Consider the following 8,023-nt stretch of genomic DNA (forward strand, 5'->3'; position numbering starts at 1 on the left):
TTATACTCTGGTATTTTCTTTTGAAGCACTTTGTGATGTTTATCTTGAAAGGTGGTATAGAGATAAAAATGTGCTGACCTTTTTTAAAATTATTTTTACATCAATTAACTAAAAGGTTTTATCCCACTATGAAAAAGACAAAACTTGGACCTTGTACAGTAGTCCGTGTGTGTGGGTGTAGTTTTCTTCTTTTTTTTTTAGTATTACACGCATGACTGAGTCATTACTCACTGTCCTCTGACTCACCCGACAGGCCACATTAAACAAAACAACTGGAGCAGCACCAAAGTACAAACAAGAAAGGAGGCCAGAGCTGCATTTCCCAGGTAAACGCCCAACTCCCGGTACTATTTGTTTAATTCACTGTTATAAAGCTTTACCCAAATCACTGCATGTTTTCACACGCAAGAACATAAATGATTTGTAGAGCTGGAAGAATTTCTCACATTTGAGATGGCCCTAAAGCAAATTGAAAAGTTCAGTGATGACTTTCTGCAGGTTTCTCATTTTCTGAATCCCTGCAGAGTGCAATTCAAAAAGTGGAGTTACATGCGGTCAATTTGGCAGGAACTTCAACTAGATTTTTAAACAGTAAATCACTAGAGGGTGCTCTCTAATATCTTATAACCCCTGAAAGGCTTTAGGGAGAAACGCACACCTTGTTAAAGTCTTTTGCACGTATGTTCTTATATTTTGATGTTGTCAAATGGTTCTCAAATGATGGTGGGCCCATCCCCTACAAACTTGTGTTTCCCAGACAAACACAGTTACAACCCCCAGTGTTTTATTTTGAAAGTAGCTAAAACTACCAATGCAAAACACCAAACTTGTCATCTCAGATTACAGGGAAATATAATCGAAGTAAAACGGGTTTCAGAAAGCAGAAAGAATTTTCCATTTCACGTTGACACTTTAGATTACATTCACTGTAAGCGTGACAGCTCCTCAAAGCATTTGTGAACAAGCAAAGGAAGATTGCAAACAGGCATGTGATGGCGTGGAAAAACATTGAACTCTGAGGCTATTTTAGAGTAACTTTGAGTATAATGGGAAACTGTGGAAAAAGTATAATTTACTTTAATGCACAACTCAAACTGCTTCCTGAGTAAGATATTTTTAAAATTTTTTCCTTGATGACCTTCAAGATTTAGATGAGAGAAATGCCTTCTTAAGAAAAGCTTGGTCTATAGTTGCTGACTGAGAACACCCTCTTTATTCTGATTTAGAACCAGTTCCCTCTCAATGACATCATAGGATGCCTCTGGTTGATAAAAAATAAATAATTTAAAATAAAGGGAGGGAAATAAGGGATCATTTGTGTTTTTATTTATTTATACACTCCAACCTTCACAGCTTGGTTCGTTCTCCCTGTTTCCACTCATTACGCTTACTTCCTGGCATCTTAGTAAAGGCAGAGGCTTTAATTTTCTAATGTAACTCTTTGCAAGAAATCAAATGTATGAATTTTCCTCATTGGGAATATCAGCATTAGTAAAAGACCATAAAAATAAACGAATAAAGTGAATAAATAAATAATGTAAGGAGGGGACATGTTCTCCGGATATGACTAAGAGCATAGAAGAGTGAGGTGTTCTACACAGTGATCCAGAAGGATACTTGCTGTGAGTCATAGAAATAGATGGTGACAGACAGAAAGACAAAGGCAGATGTGTACAGAAGCTGCAGTGATGACATAAATCTTGCCTTTCATGGTATAAAATGGCCCATACATGCAGTTGAGATTAAAACGAATGACATCACTACCTCTGCTTTGGCTGTTGGCACGAATGCGCATTTGGAGATAGATCAGCAGTGCGGGCAGTAATCAGTCGTAGCCCTGCAGGCTACGAAGACAGATAGGGACCTCATCCAGTTCTGTGTGCTGGTCTGTAGGGAAGTGTGTTGCTGATTGCCAGCACTGAGGTGATGAAGTCATTTGTTTTAATCCCATATGCAGCTACATTTTTTTTAGTCCTTAAAATTAGCATCTCTATCCTAATCATTCTTTTTCTCCCCTTCTTTGCTACCTGTTAGCGTTTCCTCTCGCCGTCTGGTCCTCTTTAGAGTTTCCGCTGTTGATAATCCATCAGAAACAGTGCAGTTCACAACTTGCAGAAAATTTGATGGCAGATGAATTCTGATTAGATTTTGCTTCCCTCCCAACTTGCAGATTTTATCTGTGACAATCTGTGCTCAAGCTCCAAAAGAAGATTATTGTGTGTGTATATTTACAAAATGGATAAAGCAATAAAAACTGAAAATGAGGAAAAGCGAAAAAAGTCAGATGAAGGTGATAGTTTATATCAGGTGTTAGACAAACTGTGCTTGGCACATCTGTTATAATAAAATTCCCAGAGTTGGTCCTTCAGTGGAAGAATATGAATGAATCAGTTTGAGTCTGGTTTCCACCACAAGCCTGAGAGCTGCTATACCATTTTTATGATGAAATGGCTCAAATTGATTTGCATTTTTATTCATTTATTTTTTTGTTCTCTCTCACTGTGTTGTTTCAGCCAATGCACGTAGCTGTTTTCAAGAAAAATCTGAAAAATCCCCTGATAAGCCCTCTGTGCACTAATCAGAACACACACAACATTAGCAAGATCAAAAGTCAAATATCTAATGATGATATGGGGAATTTTAGACTTAAATATATCAGGTGATCAGAAACTTAATAAAGTATATTTGTGATCTACATGTTTACCACCAAGTTTGCTCTATGAACCTGATGGCATATAATCTGTTGGTGCTTGTTACACTGCTGCTAATGATCACAAAATTCAACGAGATGCTGAACACAATTTATTCCCCTTTATGCAGCTAATCGTCTTTTACCTGAGAGCCACCAGCTCAAGCAGATAGGTGATAAAAAACATCAGCAAACAGCAGATCGCCCATGCTAATGTCAGCAAATGAACTGGTTCTGTAACAACACTGTGACATTGTGAACTCTTGCTGGAGTCTAGTCGCGTAAAGGGACCAATTATAGCACAACTCCCTGCACCTCGCTCGGCTTGGATAGTTGAGCGCATTAACAGCAGTACTGTGATCATTATACCAGACCACAGAGGTATTAAGAGTTATGAACCTCTCCACATAGGTCTTGATTCACAGATTGATCTTTTTTTTTCTCAGTCTCTGGGAAGCTCAGCTGTGCACAAGGACCTCACAGTTAAGTCATTCCTCTTTCATGATGAAGAGTGCCAGGTGATGTGATGGTTTGGTGAAGACAGTTGTAATTATATATTTAATCCCACCCACACCCCATCAGAGGGACAGAGATTCTGGTAAGACAGTAAGGAGACAGATGAGACTGCAAATGAGTCTGAAAAATAGGCTGATGGATCAGTGGAGGACGGCGATTTGTTATGTGGAGGAGACTTGCTTAAAGGTGGCAAATAAGCTTCACAGTTCTTAACTTGCAAACTCGCTTTAATAATGAAACACATTGTTCGGGAGATGTATTCCTATCCTTGCAGCAAAGCATTCGTCTTTTTCTAACAGTGCAGTGTAACAAGTAAACAGATGGTAGCTGATATGTAGCTTTATGTGTTTTGGCTCTCTTGCATCAAGAATTGTGCTTTTAAATAAAGACAGGAGGGAGACAAGAAAGTAAGAAATGCATCAACAGACTATTTGGATCTTCTGAGAGTTTTGATCAAGAAAATACAGCTTTGTAAATATAAACTATACCTCGGTGCAGCAGTCATGAGCCGCCCCTCATTTCTTTATATGTTGCTTCCAAGGAGCCAGACTTTGTTGTCATTTTAAAAAGTGGTCTAGAGCAATAGTTCTCCAGGCTTTCTGGAGGTCTTTCAAAGTTTTTATTTGGACACTGGCTGCTTTTTCTGTCAATCACTCAAACATAAAAACTGCCTAACTCAAGAGATGGAGCAATGTTGTGTCTACACATAACACACAACTTACCAATTTAAATTTTTGTATTTAGGCACTTTGTTGCGAGCAGTCTGTTGCGAAAAAAAGAGAGTTCCCATTTCTATTGTTGAAATTGACAAAAAATGAAAAGATAACACAGTTTGAGAGGCATCTCAAATTAAAATCGTATGTTTGTATCAACAAGGTTCTTCCTGAAAGATATACGAGCTGATAACTTGTATATTTTGGTATAGTGTGCAGTGTGTCCTCAAACAATTGTGAACAAGAAATGTACCATCAGATGTTGATCCTCCATGCAACACCATGTAGATAGCTTAATATTTCGTCATGACAATGATCCCAAACACACACACAGTGGAACACTGCTGGTCATTGATTGTGTGCACATAATAAATTACATAGCACATGCACACTCTTCTGTCACTGTATTTGAAGAGTTCGGAAACACTTTCTCTTTCTAGTCTTGGGCCAACGTTGTAAATCAAATCCACCCTATGATGAAATTGTTTTATATTAATCTGTCAGCATTACAATAAAATGGCGATGATTTGGCTGTGCGAAAAACATGAATGTCCGCGCATGAGAAAATAATAAAATAAAATAAATCACTGATGATGAGACCCGAGAGACCAAACAGCAGTTTCCAGTCTTTCTTATCCAGATCTGAAGGTGAGGCAACATGCATGTGTCACAACTTTTAAGATTCGGCAACTTGCAAACATTATACATTATTCTAAAATTTAAATTAAAGAGAGATTGTTTTAAAACAGAGGGGAAGAACTGAGATGCATTACAGAGCACAGATGTAGGGACAGGACTTCCTGGTAGCGATCTACAAGTAGCAGCAGACCTGGAAGCATTGCAGGCAAGCCCAAAGAGATGAGCTTGAAGAGAAGATCAGCAAGATTAAAATGAGGTAGATCTATTTTTTATTTGTAATTGTTTCAGTGTGACACATGTAGTGCTTGGGTTTGTGCTGCCTTCTCTGCTACTAATACTAGGTCATAGAAACTGTGGGCCCCGAAATATGCAGTTGCTTGTAGATGCTTTCACCCTCTTTTAAAAAAAGACTTATTCTTTGGTAATAACTGCTTCAAATCACAAAATAAGTACATTTTTTACAAACACGGCATTTGGGAATTGATACCGTGACTCTGGTTCAGTCACTCCCTCTGTGGTCCCATGCCAGTAAGCTATGAATTACGAGTATCTGTTTCTCTTTTATGGCTCTCCTGCTGATCTGCTTAAGCATGATGTCGTGGCGTCTGTCTGCTTGCTTATTAATGTTGTCAACTGTGCAGTATGTGCACTGCTATTAATGGTGATTTTTTTTTCTTTTTACTTTTGACTACTGCAATAATGTGTTTTCATGTTGCTGATTGATGCTGGTGAAATATAATTTCTCATGTTGGGTATTTTGCTTGTGATAGTTTCGCAGTACATATTTCTCTTTGTGGTGGCGACCAGGCCTGCTGTGGAGGGTAAAGCATGACGGGATCACACGGGCTCAGTGTTTAGCAGTGCTGGCTCACAGCAAGAGGGTGCTGGATTCAAACTCAGGCAGGGCGTCTTGATTGATTATGGGGATGTTCCTAACAGTAAACTCCCCGAAGTCAATAACAATGACTCAGTCAGATAATCCACTTCCACCCTGTAGGTATTTTCATCGTCATTAGAAATGAGGACAATGATTGTGGTGTTATCAGCAAACTTAGCTGTGGAGCTCAAGGTGCAGATGGGGAAACTGTCATAGGTAAATAGTATGTGGAGCTTTGAGCTCAACACACAGCGCTGTGGGATAGCTGTGTTTGGATGAGAGTGCAGGAGGTTTGCTTTCGAACTCTGATGTGTTGCGGTTGACTCGTCACCAAGTCCATGAGCTATGAACATAAGGGTTCAACTTTCTGACCACTTTGTAAACAATGACTATATTTGTTAAAATCCCAAGTTTTAAACTCCTCCTCATTTAACTACACCGGCATACATCTTATCATGTTCCCTGTCAATCTGTTGGACACACCAAGGAGTCTATATAACACCCACCCTTTTGGCCTGGTAGGCCTTTAACCTCCTTACAACCAGACTGAGAACAAAACACTCTGCTTAACCTTGTAACTGATTAAGAGATTTCCTCACTTTAATGTATGGTTGTGTTACACAAAATCTCTGTATTGTTAATTTTAAAGAAATGGAAGTGCTAAGATGGTGGATGTGTTAGTGAGGTAAGGCGATGTTATCCTAATGTACTGAAACCTTTCAGTAGCATGACGGCACTGTGATTTGCTTTGTTCTTTAATTGTAATTTTTTTCTTCTTATTTGAATGTGTCGAAAAACAATCATTCATCCAACCATCTATTAATTCACCCATCCAACCTCCAACTGTTAAATCTACCAATTCATTGTCACAATAAACCTTTTGGTAAAAAATCTACAAATATATGAAGAGTAACATCCTCTAAAGTTCCTCTAAGTGTGTAAGTACAATGGGTTGTAGATATTAAGGTTAGATACAGGGTGAGGTTTGCATCATGACTGTATGTAGTGTAAATCTTCATGTGGGTCGGAATAATTGTGTCACGGGTGACTTTTTGGCTTTAAAGAAGGTTTTTCTGTTTTGTGAACTTAGTCTCATCCTTAAGTCTCAGGAAAGATGGTAGCGTGAACCGCTGTGACTCAGCTTGAGCAGTTTGGAGACAAAGTTAAAGACACAAGACTGAGATGGTTTGGACATGTACAAAAGAGGGCGAGTGGATATACTGGCAAAAGGATCTTGAAGATGGGGATGCCAGGTATGAGGAAAAGAGGAAGACCGCAGAGGAGGTTCAGAGATGTAGTGAAGGACGTGCTGAAGGCGACCTCTAAAGAGAACAGCTGAAAAAAGAAGCTTTTGTCAAGAAAACTGTCCAGCAGCTCTTTGTTGGTTCAGTTAAATGCGGAAAATATTGTTATCAAAACACAATAAAACAAAAGTTTCTCCAATCTGCAGAACTCCAACAAGATTGACGGTAATTTGAATGAGTCTGTGTTCCAGCAACTCAAAGAGACGTTATCTTTTGCTTCATCTTTTGATCACTTTGCTCAAAACGTGGACCAATGGAGTGAAATCTTCTGTGTAGAGAGTACAAATGGTTACAGTAGTTACCAGCTTTCCTACTTCTATCCTGATGGCTTTCCTGTTTGAAATTCCACCTTTTGCATGTTTACTTTTTTCCTTTTTATTATATCATTATATAATAAATAAGTAAATTTGCTAAATTAAAAATGAAATAAGCATAAATACATAAAATGGCTGGCTAATGTTGTACAGATCCTCTGTTGTGTTGCCAAAGCAACTCTGAACATGGGGACTTGACTTTTGGGAGTGTCTTGGATCAGGATTTTCCAGGAGCATCAGCACCAGATGATGAAAGTTGGGGAATTTGGAGATTGGAGAATTAAATGGTAAATGGCCTGTATTTGTATAGCGCTTTACTAGTCCCTAAGGACCCCAAAGCGCTTTACACATCCAGTCATCCACCCATTCACACACACATTCACACACTGGTGATGGCAAGCTACATTGTAGCCACAGCCACACCACCAATTAATGTAGCTGATCTGTTCTTGCACTGCAGTGGAGAGAGCCATTGCCATAGGGGTCTGCAAGATTGAATCTTTCTATGTCAGAGTAGCATTTAGATGATGCCAGGATCCTAGATCTCCCTGCAGACGCTGCATTGTAATGAAATACTCAGTGTTCTTCATGACACCAGTCAGTGGTTTTAATCATATGGCTGATCAGTAATTCTACCACCAAGTAATTCTATGTTCAGTTTCCAGCTTCACACAAGACTTTCACATCTATACTGTGGATGTTGGACAGAGTGGTATGTTAAAGTTGATTTTGTCTCACAGCCTGTATCATAACCAACTTCAGATGTGTGCTGAGACGGAACAATTTCAACATTCACACTGACAACCTTTATCTGTTGGAGTAAACATCTTTTCTTCCCCTGTCAGTATAAACCATTTTCGTTCCACGCCGCCACCGCAGTAATGTCAGTGGAGCTTAAATCTGCTTGTATAGCAGTTACGTGCAAACACTATTTTGACGATAGAATCTAAACATGAACTTTAATTCAAAGA

This window comes from Pelmatolapia mariae, linkage group LG18, assembly GCF_036321145.2.
Source record: "Pelmatolapia mariae isolate MD_Pm_ZW linkage group LG18, Pm_UMD_F_2, whole genome shotgun sequence".
Classification (NCBI taxonomy): Eukaryota; Metazoa; Chordata; class Actinopteri; order Cichliformes; family Cichlidae; genus Pelmatolapia; species Pelmatolapia mariae.